General features: G+C 39.9%; 1 long non-coding RNA gene and 1 other non-coding gene across 2 annotated transcripts in view; one reads left to right on the top strand and one right to left on the bottom strand.

Moving 5' to 3' along the window:
• The window catches only part of LOC142100212 (uncharacterized), a 57,719-nt gene extending 36,243 nt beyond the window's left edge, over window positions 1-21,476 (top strand). Inside the window, exon 3 of the long non-coding RNA XR_012678777.1 lies at window positions 21,345-21,476. This is a non-coding gene — a long non-coding RNA (uncharacterized LOC142100212). The remainder of the gene's footprint in view (window positions 1-21,344) is intronic.
• On the bottom strand, window positions 6,591-6,663 carry TRNAR-CCG (transfer RNA arginine (anticodon CCG)). Its single transcript has one exon. It is a non-coding gene; the product is annotated as a tRNA-Arg (tRNA).
• Window positions 21,477-21,871: the final 395 nt, after the last annotated feature.

Genomic DNA, 21,871 nt, shown 5'->3' with positions numbered 1-21,871 from the left:
AAATCGCCAATGATTAACGCGTGGGGGCAGCGTTACCTGATTTTTCAATTGAATTGCATGAGTTTTAATGCTGCGTTAACTAAAAACGGTCACTCTAGCAGGTAAAAATTTTTTTTTAAAATGCTGCTTGAAAAGAAAACAACTCGCAGTCAATTGAATTCCCCCCTAAGAAGCTACGTATTAATGTGAGTTGTAGTATTATTATTATCTCTATTAACCTTTATTAAACACATGCCCTTGTGTTTCTAACTCCCCTTGTCCTATAGAGTGTAAGCTTTCGAGCAGGGTTCTCTTACCTCTCTGTCTGTATGTATTACCCAGTATTGTCTTATTAATGTTTGTTCCCAATTGTAAAGTGCTACGGAATTTGCTGGCGCTATATAAATAAAATGTTGATGATGATTTGTAGGGTGGCACGTGAGGTCCGCAGCTCCGTACAGAGGACAGACAGCAAGACAGTATAGAGTATAACATTACAATTTTCTTCTGCCTTTTCTTCTGCCTCTTCCCCTCTTTCCCCTTCCCTTATCCTCCATTCCTCCTTCTCTCCCTCTCTCCCCCGTGTCTCTCTGTCTGTCTACCCCACCCCTTAGATTGTACGCTCCTTTGGGCAGGGTCTTCTCTCCTCCTGTCTTCACCACTTTTAACTCTGCTCTCCAGCTACCTCGCCCTCCTCCTCGAGGACCCTCTTCCCCTTGTCCCCTCTCACTCCCTCCTCCCCCCCTCTGGGGGTCTCCCTGTCACCCGTGCCCTCCCTCTTGGACTCTGTCTTAGGAGGACCTTCCCCTCTCCCCTCCCCCGCCCCCCTAGCTGTGCTTTGAGCTCACTGAGTTACTGTGCTTATTGTTTACTGTACTGTGCTGTCTCACCTCGTATTGTAATTTCGTTTGTCCCTGTACGGCGCTACGGACACCTAGTGGCGCCCTATAAATAAAAATTAATAATAATAATAATAATAATAATAATACAATACAGTAAATATTCAGAACTTGTGCCCATTAGCCTGAGTGCAACTGACAGGTTTAAAGCCACTAAAAGAGCCCACAGGTAAACGGGAAGCACGGGTTATCTCTTCTCTTTATGTATCCAAATTGGCTTATTTTTCCCCTTGCACACTGTATTCTATGTTCCTGTTCATAAGGATTATTGCTACCTGCCTATCATCATCATCATCATCAGCTATTTGTCAGATTGTTATTCTGTAATTTCAGAATTAAAATCTGATACACAACCAGTTATAATTCAGTGACCAGCCCCTACTCCTATGCAGTGGCGGATCCAGGGGGGGGTCGATCGGATCCGCCCCTGCTCCTATGGCAAATCTATCACCAAGGTTTGTTTATCCCAGAACGAGCCAACATGCCGTACTGGGGCTAAATAAACATTATGTAACTACTGTGATCACCGTTTAGCTAAGCTAGAAGAACTGGATGTGTATTTTGAGAACATTCGTTGACACATATGTTGCAACAGACCAGATGATACAAACGTTTCCAGCAAAATATTTCTCAATGTCAATGTTTTCTTCCTGAGATTAAAGAGCTTTCCATGGAGAGCTATATACTGGTCCCAAATCAGACGACTGTTCTTTGTTTTCCCACCTAGCAGCTGACTGTCAGCATAATACAGCCCAGATTGGAATCTGTCAGACAGAGCTCAATGTATGCTCCATTTAATTATCATCTTGCTGCTATTACATACGTTCTGGAAATGATGTCACTTTCTGCTGGGAACTTTCTTGCATAACTAACACAGAACCATTTAGTCAGAAAGTTGTTTGTGATTTTCTACCCAGATACACAGAATAAATCTCATATTTTACATTGTGGACAAAATAAAAATGTAAAAGAAACACCCATAGCTCTAACTGTAGGTTGATTCCACTAAAACTGCTGCTGATTGGTTGGGATCAGTCACCTGTTCCCTACAAAAAACATTAAAGAGAAACAATAATTAAACTGTGAACACTAAATTCAATCATTAACTATATCATTCCCAATGTAAAGTAAAAAAAATTATGCGACAAACAGAAAGAAATTTAAAATAAAAGAAATGATCACCAATCTAATGATAGATAGTAATAGCACATAATGAGATACTTCCAGTCAATTAACATTACAATTCATGAACTCAACCAAATCATGTGTCACAACATATAATAACATATAAAGTCAAATGATATTATAATCACATATCAATAAATATCTTGTGGGTCAGGTATTTCTAAATTCCCATAAGCAGTTAAATTAGAAGAGCACGCTGATATAATAGTAAGCAGTGAACAATCAGTAATGTAACCCAGGAGATTTAAAGTTCATAAACATTCTACAAACTTAAGGGTTTAAATACAGAAACAATGTATCAATGCTTCTCTGTAGGGTAACACGAGGACATTGTTTCGTAGCCTTTTTAATGAGATGAAGCAGATTCATAGCCTGGACCACAATATAGAACTAAAGGTGAGATGAGAAGTTGAAATTAAATTAATTAAATTAATGTTTCTCAGTACCTATAGATCAGGGGTAGAGATTTAGTCATACAGTTGCCAGATTGGACTACGAAGGTATCAAACTTCTAGGTCAGCTATTGTACTCACCTCAGCACGTTCATTGGCTGGTAAGATTTTCCATCTTAGGGAATTTAGACTGTAAGCTCCAATGGGGCAGGGACTGATGTGAGTGAGTTCTCTGTACAGCGCTGTGGAATTAGTGGCGCTATAAAAATAAATGGTAATAATAATAAATTATTTCCTGTCATAGTAGGACTACCTCCAACATTCATTTCAACTTTCTTCATTTTTCTTCTAAAATTCTGCTTGTTTCCACCTCATTTTATTCTTTAAATAAATGACGAGAGTAAGGAGACATTAGAACTATCTTTAGGACATGTGATCATTTTGTGTACTCAAAGTTTTTGTTACAATGTGATTTGTGCACATACAAATGTTCTTTAAGGTGGACAGGGCGTCTCAGTGAAACCATAGAATGACTCGGAATTAGCAGGGAAAAGTCTTTGTGGCCTCCAGAAACCCAGCAATGCTCCTGTAAATCCTCTCTCTCTCCACCCTTGAAGCGTATAGAAATTATCTTGTCTGCACAGCTCTTACCAACAGAATAAGCCCCCACCCCATCACCATCATCTTCACCTGATATTCCTTGCACTTCAAATTAAGAAGTGATTAATCAAACAAAAAATAAGTGCATGATGTAAAGAAAAGAGCAAGAGAACGTTGCAAATCTCTCTATATTTTGTGCACATTATAAGTCAAAAATGTTATGTTACCAAAAGAGAAATAAAACCGCACGTGTATCTTGGAAATTTCTACAGTATTTTTCTAGTGACACAATGTATCAAGGTGTTTTTTCCTGATACACAAAGCATAAGTAGAAAAGGAAGGTGGGCAACACCCAACATCTTCACCCCAGGGACTATGCACCTTCTATGGTTGGTGGTGGTGGGAGTAAGACCTTAAAAGGAGCAAACATTTCTCATATCCTGGTATAATAAAGCACTATTTGGTTCTGTGTCTAGTTAATAGATTGGCACCACTTGTTCACCGGCCACTTTCTGTCCGTCTCTCTGTGTTTTGAGGGAAAACAAGCCCACAGCTCTTAGGCAATGACTCAACCATCCGTATCGGACTTGTGAAGGTTTTGACCACTTTCCATCTGGATCTGGAACGGCTCCTAGTTGCTCGAGGTTACACAGAGAACTGAGTCAAAACCCTCTTTATATCACAGTTATTACTTCCACAAACACGAGCCCTCCCACCAGCTCCACCAATTCTTGGATCAGGAAGTTGAAGTGGAAGTTTCAGATGGAATCAATTAGAAGCCAGAAGAAAATATCTGTTTACCTTGTCTCCAAAATCAGCTGAAATGGAAACAGGTTGTCCGTCTGTTTTATTTCTCATGCAAAGAAACAGTGGACTTTTGTATAAACTGTAAAGGTCTGGTAGACATTCAGGGAGGAGAACAGCCAGATGTTAAGGTATCGACACAGTCTGGAGGGATTTTAGCGAGAAATAAAGTTAACAAACTCTAATTGCAGTGACTGGGTTGTATCGTTTACACAATGTGGCCCTTCATTTTGCCTTAGATGAGAGTGGAAAGATTTGCCTTCTAGGATTGTTTTGGCAAAAGGTTACAGACACCTGATATGTTCACTTGAACCGTCTGTCTGTCTGTATGTACCCTAGAAGCCGCGACTGCCCACCACAGAGGAAGGTTACTCAGTTTGAAAGTTTTGCATGATAGACAAAGTAGCAAAACACATCTGGACTGGGCTGGTGAATTGCCCATAGGTAAGGCATTTTTTAGGGAACTATATGGCAAACCAAAATATGTTCTGGATAAGCAATCCAATCCAATGATATCTCAGGGAGTCTGCAAATAACGGTTGACTTGAGTAAGGTTGGCGTTACACATGCAACAATGGCAATTAGCCCAATATCACTGTGCGAGTGGCCCCAATATGGCTGCAATGCCTATTAATGATCCATTTGTAATCAAAATAATTTGAAAATGCAGTTGAAAGATGACTAGTATGAAACTGTGTGTGCTCATCCTTTGACCACCCTTACATACCCTAATATATTTTGGAATTGATCTGGTTGATTGGAAGAGGGGTGAATGGTTGGATTTTTGGCCAATTTGGCCACCCATGTGTGTTCACAAACTAGACTGTGGTCTTGTTCCTTGGCACTTGGACAAGCAACGGGATCACTTTCGTACACCTTCAACTGACCAACCTCAAAATCAATTCTAGACCGATTTAAGTTGGTCTGTCATAGGAGATGACTCAATCGATGACCTCAACTGACGTGTGGGAGGTCACCGGCCAACCTGGAAGTTGCAGAAAGAGCCAGATGTACAATAAGATCTAGTTGCTCGGGCAGTGACTGAATACCTTGTTCTGTACAATCCGGTCATTTCAGATTTAACAATTTGCCAATCAAACCAGATTACAGGAATGAGCCGTGTGCGGCTACCTGGAGGATAATTATTATTAGCCGTAACCAGGGCCGGATTAACCATAGGGCTAACTGGGCTACAGCCCAGGGGCCTATGGCATCCAGGGGGCCCTTGAAAGTGCTCATGTGTGCATGTATGAGCGTGAAAATATGCTGTAGGAGCATGGAAAAGTAGTGGAATAGTGTGGAAAGGTGGTGAATGAGCATGGCAAGATAGTAGATGAGCATAGAAAGATGATGATGACTGTGAAAATATAGTGGATGAGTGTGGAAAGATGGTAGATTAGTGTGGAAAGATGGTGGATAAGCGTAGAAAGATGATGGACATGTGTGGAAAGATGGTGAATAAGTGTGGAAAGATGGTGGATGAGTGTGGAAAGAAGGTGGATGACCGTGGAAAGATGGTGGATGAGTGTGGAAAGATGGTGGATGAGTGTGGAAAGATGGTGGATGAGCGTGGAAAGATGGTGGATGAGTGTAAAAAGACACTGGATGAGTGTTGAAAGATGGTGAATAATTGTGGAAAGATGGTAGATTAGTGTGGAAAGACAATGTATGAGTGTGGAAAGATGGTGGATGAGTGTGGAAAGAAGGTGGATGAGTGTGGAAAGAAGGTGGATGAGTGTGGGAAGATGGTGGATGAGCGTGGAAAGATGATGGACATGTGTGGAAAGATGGTGAATAAGTGTGGAAAGGTGGTGGATGAGTGTGGAAAGACAATGTATGAGTGTGGAAAGAGGGTGAATTAGTGTGGAAGGTGGCATTGAGTGCTCTAAGATCAATTCCTTTCTCCTTACATTGGGTAGAGCTGGCTGAACATGGATGGACCAGAGAATTTCACACTGAATGCCGGATATCATCAGTAATGTGTCTCATTGTATAGGTCAGTGCAATAACAAGATTTCGTCTTGCAGGATGAGATACAGATGCTTTACAGATGGGATGCTGGATATATTGGAGTCATTACTGTCTTACACGGAGGCTGCAGAGCTGTTAAAGTAACAAGCTTTTACATCATTTTAGAGATGTCTTGGTCGGTTATTCTTTTTGTGCCATTTTCATAACAGAAGAATATTAATAGTCAGACAGAAACCAATGTAAACAAAAACACAAACTTTATTTTGTTAATGGCAGCCCAATGTCTCCTGATAGTCTTGAGATGTTTAGGCCATAAATGAGACTGCAATGTACAGTATATTATGAGAAAAAGTTCAAATGAGTTAACATGGTCCAAATGTTATAGTCAGCAGGATATTAAAGGGATGTTTTCCTCTTGTAGTGCACGGCGTCTGCATGGATGAATATAACTAGCATGGAATGGGGGTGGCTTCAACGCAGGCAATGTGTGGGAAGAAATTTTAAGCGCGATCACCCAGAAAAGATGCATTTTAAAATAAATTCAATATAATTATTTTAAAACAATTTCATTTCAATTTTGAATATACATCTTACAATAACACCTAAGCAATTGCTAATGTTCTGTTATACGTGGTATTAAACTGTGTTTTTGTTTGTACTGAACATCCAATGATGTCGATATTAATGCAGATATGATTTGTACATCAATGTTTTTTGATTTATATACATTGTAAGGTTTTTGCAGATCATTAAAATATTATGACCCAGGTGGGACTTGAACCCACAATCTCCAGCTCCGGAGGCTGATGCCTTATCCATTAGGCCACTGGGCCAACTGCTAGTTCTCTTTTTCAGCAACTTGATATATACATTATCAAAATGTGGTGAAAATGTTATAATTTGTATTATATGTCATCTTTCCAAATGTTATGAGGGTAGGGAAAGATGTTTCTAGCTATAGTCAACCATTTGCTGAGATTGAATGATGTATTTTTTTCTAAAATTAAGCAAATTCCTTTTCAGAAAAGAAAGTTAGTTTTTGGAGATTATGATCTTAAAAACATAATTCGGTGGAGGTCGGGTGATTGCTGAAGCCTGGTTGGTCACTGAGTTTGTTTTTGAAGAGATATGAAAAATGTATCCTATTTTTGATACCAAATATATATTTTAGCACAAATAAAATATACAAATATAGAAACTGTTCTTAAGATATTTTCTGTGGCTGCCTCAATGTAACTAAGTTTTCAGAAGTTACGTGAATCATTACAGATGTTGGTCGGGATGTAGCAATAATCATAGGATAGTAGCGGAGGATGTGATATTACAGGAGCTGTTTATTCAAAAAGTGGGTTTTGGACTCATATTTTCTGGCTGAAAAGATGATTTGTAGAGTTCGCTATTTATTTTTTCCTACTTATGGACTGCACTTGTGTATAAAAACACTCAGGGCCTGATTCATCAAGGATGTAGGCAGCGATTATGTATTATCCACAAAATCACTCTGCGTATGCGCAGAACCGGACCAACCGCCACAGAGTGCGGCCACGTTCACTTCATCTTTCGAACGTAAAAGACACTTACTACAGCCTATAATTTCAGGGAGGTAACGCGGCAGGGAAGGGGCGCTTCAAGCGCACGGAGCAGCGTACGATCCAAACTCTGGTCATCTCTCAGCTACTTGTTTTTTAGACATATCTCTTGCACCAGCTACAGGTCAGGTGTAAGTGCTGATTACTAGTGATGACGGCTGTGTATACAGCTAGAACATGTGTTTGTCATCGGGAGCAACTGTAAAAAATGTATTTTATGTACAATAGACATTAATAACATCCTAATAAATGTATTTCATGGGGGGCATATATTTTTTTAATTTTTAATGTTTTGTTATTAATGCTTTTATTATTACCAGGTGACATTAATTTAAAAAAAAATTCTGTGCATTCTTTAGAGAATATTTCCCGTATGTATTGGAGATATGCTGCAGTGTGTTATCTATTGGTGCAGAGCGGACCTAGTCCAGTAATCATTAACCGATGTATCTTCACATCCGCTCAGTGTTGAATTCGGACGGAGGACAGATGTGAATTCAGCGCGTTCTGAAACAAACGCACATTGCGCTCAGTCTGTGTCTCTTGATGTACAAGTCATACAAAGTCATATTCCACTTTTTTCCTGCTCGCAATTTTTACGCCATAAAGCACAGTCTATTTTAAAGTAGCTTAATATTTCCCCCCAATATTTTTTAGTTTCCACAGTAATTAATTGCACAGAAACCTACAAACATAAACTCAAAATCTAGCAGTAAAGCTTAGATGCTACTCTTTGTGCACTTTATAAAACGCGTTCTATCTATGTAATGTCTGATTTGTAGATCACATATGAATAACAGAGGTGAAAGATTGGTGAAAGATTGTATTCAACGATGATGCACTGGTCGATTCAAGCAAAATCTTTACAAACACCAATCCACTCTGAATTTGTCAATTAACATTGTGTTATCTATTAATAAATCTGGGACAGCATCAGACAATTCATTCTAACATGGGTGCAGTTTGGGGAAGACCTGGAACATATAACAACAAAACCCACCTTAGAAATATGCAGAATTTTTGCAGCCATATTTGGAGCAAGACAAATATTTTTAGGGAACAGTTTTGAAAATCTTGAATCTCTACCAGATGTGATCAATTATATTATAATATAGAAGAAGAAAGCATTTCCTCTATGCTGATCATGCTTTCTGTGTCATCGACATGAGAATTAATTCGATATGAGAATTAAGTATAAATAGCAGCAACTTAGAGATCACCCTGAGATTACTTATCTATGTAAAGTAACACACTTACAAAGAGTACCTGACACTTTTTGACTAAATTGTTTCCAAGGCAGAGACAGTGAGGGACGTAATCCGCCAGGATAGATGACAGATCACGTGTATCCCAACTCTCAATGGACTCTCCACATAGCGTGCAATATTTTTTCGATGCCATTTTTAACACGTACACAGATTAAAAGGCTTTATGTAAAAACTTCTTTTGGTCATCAGTGACCATTTCTTTTTAAGTTTATTTTATAAATTTACACCTTGACAAAACAATGTTGCACTTCATGGGGGGGGGGGGGGTCTTAAAACATGTGGCAAATTTAGAGTTGGGAGTGGGCGTGTCCTAGCTCTACTCTAAATTTCAGTGTCAAAATAAATCTGTCTAGTATTTGTTTGTAAAAGCAGGCAGTATGCAATAACCTAAAGGTCTCATATATCCAATATCTGCAGATTATATCACAAACTGCATACTGTCAGTATTATACAGATAATAGGTATTATCCAGGGATCCTCCAGTTATATTTAAGTACAAGTTTTTTATGCTGTGCTATCATTTATTTTGCATCCTAAATTGTTGAGAGTGAGGCAATCTTGAATTATATTTGATGCCACGTTTTATGTAAAAACTCCAATAAAACAAAATTGTTGGTTATCTGTTATTGTGAGTTTTACACACAATAAAGCAGGATAGAAAATGTAGATAAAGTAAATCAAATTGGGGACATTTATGAAGCTAGTCTGAAATTATCTTCTGGGGTCAGACAGGACATTCAAAATGCACAAGATGGGGATGGGGTGGATTTAACATCGACAATGGATTGAACAAACCCCACAGGAACCTTACCAGATACCACATATAATTTACTTTCAAAGTAAAGTCCCAAAAATCTGGAATATTGCAGCTTCTCCTACTGTACATTGGCACTAAATGGCAGTTGGTATAAGGTAATGACGGGATTCTGGTGGCAGATCTACCAAAGAAATCTGCTGGGAAGATTCTGAGCATAGAGTGTGGGAAAGTACAGCAGGCCTCATCTTAGAGCACTCCCCTTAAATGTGCACAATAGTATAAATAAATATAAAAAAAAAAATGTAACAATGAATTTAACAGTGATTCACATATTTTGAGCCAAACTTTGCAGAGGATAGAAATTCTGGGATTTCACACACCTCGCTTTTCTTTTGTTCAGTGCAATAAAATGGATCTTGGGGACTCGAAAGCTAAAGATGTAAATGGAAATGTATTCTAACCATCAGGTAAAATAAAGTAAAAGTATAATGCAGCTCATGTGGCTGAATTTTTGGCTCTTCAACTAACAACATTGTGCAACCGTCTGTCATGTTATGTCCTGTACCTTTTACTTCCCACTGCTTTCGTGTCTTTCTCTAACATGGAAGTAAATAGTCGATTTAACCACATTAAAGCAAACACTGTTGGTATTTTTTCCACTTTCTGCTTGAGAGAAAGAATTTACTGTACTAATGTTCCATGAACGAGTGTCTGGACCCCGGCCACATGCTATGTTATAAAACAGGAGAATTATCCCTGGCTGTTTCTGCTGATCCTGATATTTTGTAACCAATTGCGCAATCACAGAGCTAACTAATTAATTTTCCAATTACTTTACTACCATTACAGCAAGTAATAAATAGGTTGTTTGTCAAAGGGCTTTTCCACATTTAGCCCATATCAGACGGAATGTAATAAGCAGGGGTGTAGCTCATGTGTGCCCTATAATAAAATGATGTAAGGGCCCATGTGTTCATATAGCAGACAATTTCTCATTCTCTCCGGTTTACTGAAGCTCCAAATGCTGACCAGTCAATGACTGCCGTATAGTAACCAAAAGGAAACAACCTATCAGGTTAACCAATCACAGCCTCCTCTTTGATTTCTATGGTAGCAGCTGTGACTTGATCTCTAAAGGGAGCTTCAGTAAAGGGCTATCAATTGTCTGCATACCCAATGCTACTGCATGGAGCTTACCTTGGGTGGCACCCCCCCCCCCCAAGCTGCAGACCCCGTACCAGCTGGACTCCTATTACAATGGTGGTTCTGCTCTTGGACAGGCATATACCACTGGATAAATATCACTGGAAAGCATATGCTGACTTGTGACTAAATATGTGGCAAGGAAGTGATGGGCAAATGTTGTCTGTATAATTTTCCCACCCTGTTCAGCATACACGGCATGGTAAAGGAATCAATATACCCCTTGATGGCAGTAAGGTGGTATGTTCACCTGGTTTTCCATTTGGAATGGAATGGGAATACTTTGCTCTTGCGGATGAGCCCATTCCCACATCAAGTTTTGTTTTGCATTTAGGGGGTTTCCTTTATATACCCATTTATGACAATGGTCATTATAACTTTGTGCTTATACTACCAACCTATGCCAGCTTTGCTGGAGAGTTATGCAGACAGGAACCATTCAGCTCCCAGTCTGCACGGAATAGATCTGACGGGTCTGCAGACTGGCATTTCTCCCCCATTCCAGATATATTGTGATGTGCTGTATTTCATAAAATATATATTTTTCTGAAATATATATATATATATATATTGACAAATAATACATGTTATATAGGCGTGTGTTCTACTATTTTCTCAATATGTTTTATTTTCTGTTACATTGCATGGTGTGACAAGGCTGCAAGTTCAATTTTACTGCCTACTTTTTACTCTGGCGCTAGATGTAAAGTCACATGACATCATTGATTATCAAAAATCAATATATAGCGACATAATAAGAGAAATAACTGTATCATAAAACATGATACAATAGTGCAAGTAACATAACAAGAGTTAAACTTTCTAACGGAGGTGGGTCTGGTAAACTCTAAGACCTCTTTCTGCAGTGTACTCACTGAATCATCTATCCCAGGTTGTGTTTTACTTTTCTATTAATCCCAAAATAGCAAATTACTTAACGGTAGAATCGACCAAGCAAAAAAAAGACCAATGTGACACCTGGTAATATATAATAATATGCTGCCAACCAAAGCTGCCAATGTCTTCTGCCAATAGGACAGTCTCTGCCTTTCAAAACATCTAAGCAGCCCAGTAGAGTCGAACCCTTGGGTCAAGTCAACATCACGACTTACCACAATCGTAACTCATAATTTCTTGCGCGTTCGAATAAACTAAGGAGAAAGAAGTTGATTCAGTAGTTGAGAGCACCGAGTATAATATAGAGACAACGTGGGTCGGAGTTCTGGAGGGTAATTTGAGCCAGAAGCCTCTATGAGTACGAAGCAGAGCACCAGGAAGCAGGTAGTGCTTACATCCAGTCCCTTGTATGGATTGTTTATAAACTTTTTGCAATATTTTTTTTTTCTCTTTTTCCCTAGTGATTGTTTCATCATCTTTACTTGTACATGTTCCATGTAATAATACACCTGTCTGTGTATTAATCTCTAAGCTCTGGTAATACAGTATTGAGTGCACATCTAGATTTTATGCACCCTGGTTATAAATACAGGCTCTTTATGTAGTGTGATACTGACACCAGTAAGATGACAGACCCCAACAACTTTCATGAATGCTTTTATTGTTCACATCACAATAACACAGTAAACTTTCATCAGGATGACACCAGGCGACCATACTCTAACTAGAAACATTCCTTCTGGACACCGGCCAACTAGCTGGCATAGGTCGCACTGTAGACAAGCACAATCCAGGTTTAAATACCATAAACCCCTCTGTTTGATCTAATTATCTCATTAGCCCACCTGTGTGTTTTCAGCCTAGGAGTTTTACTGTGCAAGAACTTAGCCCTACCTGCAGCCTTCTCTTGTAGACTCCTTGGGTCACTACTATTTATCCCTAAACAGGAGAGGTGGGGCAAATAGGGCTCTTTTCTAAAGTCACTGGAGAGCTGATGTTGATTCATCATGGGTGTACAGTACACAAGGGCTGGTGAATTAAAGGGGCCCCCTTGATTTATGGGCCCACCCTAAACTCACAGTGGTACATCCAGTAACATTTCAATTTGTTTTCTTTTTCTTACTTTTTGGACTGGCTTGAGGTAGGCGGTAGGTGGACCCAGGGCTCAAGTCTGGTCGGCCCTGAGCTTATCGGGTACACTCCTGGGGGTTGGCCCCTCCCCAGAGACCAACCTCCATATGAAATGTCCTGTTTGCGACAGTGAGGATCAGCCCCCTGTCATGACTGGCTCAGCTACATGTATGTTAGCCTAGGGCAGGATCATATACTAATATAATGATTGCTTTCAGAACAGACCTTATGAAGAGGGAACAGTGTGGCTGATTTTTTCCCACTTGTAGATAAATAAAGAACTATGGGGAAACCTCAGCAAAATGTCACCTATGTGATTTTGCCACATTTATAAGCTCTGGTGTCCGAGACAACCCTCTCCTTCCCAGCAAGCTCCACCTCTAGTCAGATGGCCCCGCCCTTCTTACCTTGTGGGGAGCGGGGACGTGTGTCATGTTCTCCTCTCGGCAGCATAGTCTGGACTGTAGCATAGTCAGTGCAGCATACCCTGCCAGTAACCAACATGGAAGAGAAACCTTATCGCTCCCTCTCTAAACCATCTTCACAGGTAAGAAGCTGTCAGCTGCTGCCCCTCCATGTTACCAGTTGGTGCATAGTGAGGGGGCACCATGGTGAAATAAAGACAATGAATGAGCGGCATTATATATTTTAGACTCCCCCTAAACCCCTGCTTTAGAAGATAATTTCAACGAAAATAATAATTGTGTTGTCGTGTGACTATATTGTGGCATTATGACACGATGCTATCTATCACATGTACCCGGAATGGGGTAATTGTGTTGTCATGTGACTATATTGTGGCATAATGACACAATGCTATCTATCACATGTACCCGGGATGGGGTAATTGTGCTGTCATGTGACTATATTGTGGCTTTGGGAATACACAAGGGATGTAAGGAATATTGCCTGTGCTTCTCTTTATCCCCCCTGGGTCATTGAAGGCGTTTTGTTTTTGTTTTATACTGTCTGTATATTTCTTTGTGTTTATCTTTGTAGGTAATTTGATTTATGTGAACAGTTTATTTATTTATAAACATCCTTCTCACAGAGCAGAGCTATTTTCCTTCATATATCTGAGTTATTGGCTGCACTCCTGGCAACCGGAGTTTTATTTGTGGACTTGCAGTATTAATGCTGCTCTTGTTTCTGTTTTCCAATCCTCGTGTCCCTTCTTCCTGGCCAAAAAATCTTTAAACTATGATATTAAAGATACAAAATACTGGTAAATAGCTTCACACCCCATAAATACCCACCTGATACAAGTATGTGTGGGTTTTATTGCTCTTTCATGAAGCAAATATTCTTAAGCATTATAAAAAACAGATATCAGATATTGGGGGTCATTTATGAACCAAAAAACAGGTCCCACAATATGTCTAATTATTATTCTCTGGGGGACCTCTTCTGGGATGGCAGATGGAAAAGTGTAACAGTAGAAAAACGTCTTGTCAAATTCCAACATCTAGGGAGGAGAAGGCTTAGAGCTCCCTTCAAGCCCCGGAACTTGCTTGTCAACGTGTTCTCCACTGAATATTATCTAACTCCAGTCCTGCAGACCAAAATCTTGTTTTGCTTTTGCCCACTAGAGAACGGGTTAAATTCAACGAGAACGAGCGCAACAAGGAACGCGGCAATACATCCATCTCCTGAAAAATGCTGCATTTTATGCCACCACTGAATAAATGGCGCCATTTACTCAAAAACAGACGTTGGCATCACGGAGCATTACTGGTAGTGCAGTGCGAGCTGGTATTTTTGGATGCAGCTTTGTAAATGTTCTTTATTTTTTGCAACAACTTTGTAGCAGGGGGGTGAGAGAAATGGGTTGGGTACGGTATCAGTCAGTATTTAACTTATGTGCAAAACAGAAAACTAGTTTGCACCCCTTGCATTGTAACATGGTTTTGTCCAGGAGACTTAAATAAGAAACTTCTTAATTTAAGTTCCTTAATGAATCAGGCACTAGATTTACAAACTTTTGTAAATAGTTTCTGTACCAACAGTGCATTCTGATGTAATCACTTTAGTGTTCTTTAGATAAACATGTGTATTACAAAGGAATAACACCCCCTGTACTACAAATGATTATGGATATCACAAGTCACCTCACATAATCATTTGTTTCTGTTCTAGAGCGTTATGCAATAAGCTGATCATGTGCTCATAGAAACAGACCCCCTAACACTGCAAAGAAGAAGACGCAGATTTTAAATTTGCAAAACATTTTTCTGTTAGTAAATGCACAACGTTCAGGCTCCTGTATAAAGAAAGCTGCTAAATTTACCCCGCACCATAAAGGGTTATTTAAGTTCACACAAATATCCATTTCCGATTTTCCAGAATAGTAAAATATTCTCCATAAATTCACAGGTGTTTTGTTTTTTCTGACCGGAAACAGAGGGCGGACAGATGACCCAATATTTTGCAGACGGAGGAGGGCATAATGAAACAACAGGAAAGGAAAAAAGGAAAAACATATTTTTAGCTTTCCCTATTTTCACCCCGCACTTGTGACCGGGCAGACTAATAATTGTCAGACTGTTCACAGATGTCAGGAAATAGCAACATTTCCATACATTGAAAATGTGTCCAAATGAGTCATGGAAAAAAAAGACAAAGTAACAATAAACCTAGGAACTAGCAGAGATCTGCTATCAGTCGTCTCCGTATTAGCGCTGGATTAGCATAAATTAATTTTTATTAGATGATTCTTACTGCACAGAAAACCTGGAACAGATGTGAATAAAAGTAGCGTTTAACTCTCAGATTTGGATGAAGACGCCACATTGTTCCGTGATGTGCTCATGGGGGCAGATTAATAGCACATGTTGGTTACCAATGAGAACTGGGGAACAGATTAGGAATCTTTGTGCGCCCAGACTGAAAGAAAATGTAACCCTTGATAATATAATAAGAGTATAAAGATTAGTTTGATATGATATATGTACTTAGACCAGTAATAAGTACTTTCAGTCCAGAACATGTTGTCTGTAGGTGCAGGCACACAGGTGTTAGAACTTTAGAACATACAAGACTTTAAAAAGGGATCATTGATCCATAAAAGGTTTGTTAGAGTCGTTCTCTCAGGAACAAGGCAAGACAGATCATAGAAGGATTAAGATACTGCAAACTGACTGTACACCCCATCACGCACACACCTGCGTTACCCCCCTCTTTTTTAAAGTACAGATTGAGCTTCATTCCATTTTGTAAATCAGCCATTAAATGGAATGCAGCTCAACAGGAGCAATGACATCATCATCATTTATTTATATAGCGCCACTAATTCCGCAGCGCTGTACAGATAACTCACATCAGTCCCTGCCCCATTGGAGCTTACAGTCTAAATTCCCTAACATACACACACAGACAGACTAGGGTCAATTTCGATAGCAGCCAATTAACCTACCTGTATGTTTTTGGAGTGTGGGAAGAAACCGGAGCACCCGGAGGAAACCCACGCAAACACGTGGAGAACATACAAGCTCCACACAAATAAGGCCATGAGCAGGAATTGAACTCATGACCCCAATGCTGTAAGGCAGAAGTGCTAACCACCGAGCCACCATGCTGCCCACATGACATGGTGCAAATGGCCTCATTTTCCCAATTGGCCATTGCTGGTATTAAGTATTCTCCATGTACAAGGTGGGTCGCTGTGGTAGGTATATTTAGGAGCTCCTTACAACCAACCCCTACAGCCCCGAGCTCACAAAGCTCACACGACCTTGCAGAAACCACTAACGCTGCTTAGGTTTGCAGCCCCTTTAACTGAGAATTGTTTAAACTGTGTCACATTATGATACTGTTATAAAGAAGCTCATTTATAAAATGCATTTAATGCACAATGCAAAACACTTTTGTTTAACACGTGTATGTCTTGATGGACCCTACACATAGCAATGTGCTCTCCTAACCTGCAAACTTCACACCATGGGGTATATTTACTAACTGCGGGTTTGAAAAAGTGGAGATGTTGCCTATAGCAACCAATCAGATTCTAGCTGTTATTTTGTAGAATGTACTAAATAAATGACAGCTAGAGTCTGATTGGTTGCTATAGGCAACATCTCCACTTTTCCAAACCTGCAGTAAACAGTAAGACTGAGGGGGAGTCATCTGTGTTTCATACATGTATCATGTTTGTGTGTTTGCAAATACCAGGAAATGTCTGTGTTCCCCTCCGCACCCTAAACCTGCACCTTCGCCACCCATTTATCTAATTTCAATAACGACGCTCCGCAAATTGAAATCTTGTTCAAGCAGTGGAACAAAGGCACTAACTCAGATATTCTACAATAACTACTTACTGTGACGTTACCGTGAAGAAGTAGCGTATATGAAGTTTTATAATGTGTGTAAAATCAGCACAAATGTATTTTCTAGTTGTTAGCAAAGTAACTAATCAACTCTTACTGATAAAGTTCTATAATAAACAATGACCTCACCTAGATCTTGGTTTACACGGCTAGACGACGGGACGTTTGGCATTAACACCCAATCTCCTTGCCAGTTATGATCTTAGTGTCTGCATAATACTTATTGCTTTCCTATTGAGTCAGCACAGGACACTTCCAAAATATATGAGTTCACAATGGGTATATAGTGAAGGACAGGTGGGGTCTGAATGAAAACATAACAGCCAAAAATGTTTTTTTGTCTCACCAACTGCACATTATCTCATGACAGTTATAATATAACTAGAGATGCTCACTGACCCCCGTGATCTGGATTAGCTTTGTGTTTTGGTTTTGGTTTTGGCAAAACCGCCCTTGTGTGTTTTGGTTTTGGTTTTGGATCTGGATTAGCTTTGTGTTTTGGTTTTATTTTTTTTAGAAAAAAACCTAAAATATGCTAAAATCACATAATTTTGCTCTTTTTTTTTGTTCCTACATTATTATTAACCTCAATAACACTAATTTCAAGTCATTTGCAGTCAATTTTGACGACCTCACAGGTCACAATATTATTTTCATACACTTTGGGACAAATACTGCAGTGACCTGGCTGGATGGTAAGCGACAGAGCAATGACACAAACACACGGCAGCTCCTACCACATCTAGGACACATTGGCACACAGCAAAAATGGGGGTCCGTCCTCCCTCCCACCCCTCGCTATTTTGGAGTTTAAAAAGGAATCCAAAACTCGCGAGATTCGACTACGTCACGATGACGTTTTGCCTCGTTTTCAATTCCGAGGGCGACAGTACTGAGCCGGCCTGAGCATCTCCAAATATAACACTTGTGTGTTCCTGTCTGAGAACAACATCACAGACCATTTCTGAAACATTGTAGGGTCTTTTCAAGCGAGTTACTGTATACAGCTGTTAGATAAATTTACCGTAGGGATCAATGATTTAAGAGCACACTTTCCCGCTCCGCCACCTTGTGGTGAATGCAGCAAACTGCACCACAGGTAAAATATAAAGAAGGTAATTTATGACGGCCAAGCGAGGTGAGAACTTTGGACGAGGTGAGACCTTTCCTTGCTAAGTGCAGACTAGGCTGATGGCTGCACCTAGTTTTGCAAAGTGAGATTCTAAATATATATGTGTAGTGGGGGGCATATGAGCCGTTAATAAACAGGCCCCTCTGTGTTATAACTAGCACGTCTGTATTTACCTCTCCAGGTGATGTTTGTATACAAGACTCAGGCCAAGAGAAGAGAGCACAGCGTACATGAAAACATTCAGGACGTGGTTTGTCAGATGCTTCTTCTGCCAAACCTCCCTCCAGCAGTTCGGTGGTAAACCACTTTGGTAGCACAGAGTAAGAGCTGTATAATTAACATCTCAGCACGTGACGATGGACAGGGGTCAGCAAGGAGAAGTCTGATTGCTACTGAAATAACATTTCAGCCTCACTCCTCTCTCCAGGTCCTGCTGTCACTGATATTCATCTGTGCTCACTGACATTTCCTGTTTTGCTATTAAGTTTATTGATTTAATAGGGTGAACAGGGGCAGGTACGTTTTATTCAGATATCCTGGGAAATGTGTGGGATATTAGTGCAAAAATTCTATGTCTTAGATTGCAAATATAGAATGTTTACGTTAATCAAATGGTTAAGAAACAATACCGTGCACTGTGCACAACATTGCTGAGGTCGGGGCAGAATTCAGGGGAAGCGGCAAATCTGATATGTGGGTTCTTATTCCACCTGATCAATGTCTTATAGTATAGTGGCCAAGATTTTAATATAACATCCGAGGACACGAGAGTTTGGCAGGTGCTTCTATGTATGTAGTGCAAAGTATAGTCTAGATCAGTGGTCAGGGAACAGGGGTAAACTCCCCCAATTGGGGTAAAAATGAAATTCCTGGGGGTAATGCTGCCGATTCACATGCTGTCAGTTGGATTGTAGACCCCTTTAAATGTGAAATTGCTGTTGTACCAGAAGAGCCTCCAGGGTTGGCAGAGGCACTTCTTGAGCTTCGATGCAATAATGAAGCACGTATTGCATTTGAAAACAAAGCAGATCTGTCATATTTTTGGATGTCAACAGCTGCAAAGGCATCAAAATTGCACATGAGGAGTCAGTCAAAAAGTTGCTGCCTTTTGCAACAACCTACCTTTGCGAACAAGGATTTTCCACTCTAACGAACATAAAAGCAAAGCAAAGAAATCGATTGGAAGCTGAAGACTGTATCCAAATTGCTCTGACATCAAAATGCCCCAATATTGATGCTCTCGTATCAAAAACGAAGCAACATCATTTCTCCAAAACCTGAAGTTTTGAAGTTGAAGCTTTCAAAGAAATTTTGAATAGATTCAATAAAATTTGGAATTCCTATAATTAATAATATATGATTTCCTTCCTTTCAAATCAAGGTGGTAACGTCGGCGTATCTAAATATATTTTGGGGTAAAAGGTAAAAAAGTTCCCTGACCCCTGCAATAGATAGACACCACAATAATAAAGATGTATTTTATGAATTCTGTTATAATTTAAATATGTTGCTTAAATAAATGCTAATATTACTATTAGTAAAGGCCAGAGAATAAGTCTAGATGGTGAGAACAGCGTTCTATGATTTTACTGGTCAGTAGTGAAAAACAGGGACAATTTCAGGGACAACATTTTACAGGGGTAAATCCTTAAACCTTGATTCTGTCCCCGGAAATTATGGAATTGTTATCAGCTTTGTTTTAACAACCAGTACCTGCCAGATAATTCCCATCTGGGTCAGAACCCCGTGACCTCGCTCAGTTTGGGGCTTCAGTGCATTATGCTTCTCTGCATAGTTGCTGTTGCGTTTGAGCTTTCCCTAGGATCATCACAACTAAGCCTTCCCTCCTGAATCACTGATTGCAGGAAGCATTATAGATACAGTGAGATATTTGCACCAATCATCTGTATTTAATAAATCAGCAGCATTATAAGTGAACACTGCAGGAGGAAGTGCTGGTGATTAGTGTTGTACTGCTCTTCCTCCTGCAATCAATGATCCAGGAGCCCAGTGATTGGTGGAGGGACCAGAAGGAGGAGGAGCCAGGTTCTGAGCTGGGAGCTGAACCAGATGGATGTTGCCACCTTGGATAAAATACAGGCAGATTCCTTATGATAATTAAAGCTCTGCATAGTGTATCACCGAGGTTGTGCAGAAGCATTTTACAAGATCATGGAGAAGGAGCAAAGAGCTGGATACTATTATTTTATCATTTACTGCCCATTATAACCCCAACCTATATTACAGGGAACCCGGTCCTCACGCGGTTTTTAAAACCAGCCTTGTCATATAGCTTTGGAATAGGCCCATCTCAGATTTTGTATTCACATCATGTAATGCCATCAGAAAATATGGTCCTTTTACTTTCTAGGCCAACTACAAGGTCATTGGTAAAAATGTGGAAAAGGACTAGATCCAATGGTGACCCCATTTGTACATCTCTAATAACTGTATTCCTGTCTGAAAAAGTTCCATTTATAAACCACCCTTCTGTCCTTCAACCAGTTTTCTACCTATGAATATAACATATAAATGTTCCCCTAGACCTAGTTCTTACATCTTATGTACCAGACAACTATGTAACATATTAATCACATTCTCAAAAATCATATAAGCATTAGTTGTACGACTAAGATCAAGTCTGAAACTTACTTCCTCTTAAATTTGACACTGTGTTATCAAATTATGTTCTATAATATATTTCAGAATTGCAGCCCTCATAAACCCTTCAAATTATTAACCCATGACAAAAGTCAGACTCACCGGTCTCTAATTTCCTGGTTCTGATTTTGATCCCTTTGTAAAGATTGGTACCACATATGCATTTTGCCAATCTTGGGCCACTGAATCAGTTATTTGGAAATCCATACATATGATAAATAATGTTTTTTCAATTACCAAACTTAGTACCCTCAGTGCACATGGGTGGGATGTCATCTGGCACAATCCCTATGCTGGTAGCATGAAATGGTATTTATTTCTTTAGCACCATCGCAAAAATGACGAGTTACACATTATTAATAATGTATTACAGACAGCATTGTACAATATAACATAAATATGTGTTAATAGGCATTAAAGAAACAAAAGTAAGTGGTTCCCAGGTCTAATAACATGGTATATTGTGTTCTAACTAATAAATGTGCTGTACCTAGGAAATAAAATGTCTGGACATCGGCTTATCTTATCCTTTTTACAACTTCTGTATTTTGCAGAGCTGGAACTCTCGCTCGTGTGAATTTTCTGTGACTAAGGAAAGTGATACAAGTCCTTCTGCCTCTCCTAATGTCCACTTGCCCAAACAATGCCCAGCTGTCAGGCAGGTGCGCTCCCAGCAGGGGGTCCCATTGCAGTAGGTCATATGTGTGCTTGTAAATAATGGATACACGTAATCCAACGTCATAAATCCAGAGCACATAATTTGCAAGGTCCCATAAGGTTACTTGGTATGCTGCTACTTGTGATTCTTTGGCGTTTTGACCCTGTCTGACTCCTAATCTGTTCTTTCATCTGTCTGTCTTAACCAGGGCCGGTGCTAGGGTCCATGGCGCCCTAGGCATTTTGAAAAAAATTGGCGGCCCCCGCAAAAATCGGCGCTAGTGAGTGGAGGGGAGGAGACGGAGCAGAGAGGCGACGGTGGTGAGCAATAGCCTCTCCCCCCTCCCCCGTGCATCTGAATGCTGTGCGGTGGCCGTGACAGGTATGGTCAGCGGTCGCCGCACAGTTTTAAAGTAATTTACAT

This window comes from Mixophyes fleayi, chromosome 8, assembly GCF_038048845.1.
Source record: "Mixophyes fleayi isolate aMixFle1 chromosome 8, aMixFle1.hap1, whole genome shotgun sequence".
In the NCBI taxonomy this organism is placed as follows: Eukaryota; Metazoa; Chordata; class Amphibia; order Anura; family Limnodynastidae; genus Mixophyes; species Mixophyes fleayi.
Note: the sequence above shows the minus strand (reverse complement) of the source record. Positions and strands in the feature narration are given on the sequence as shown.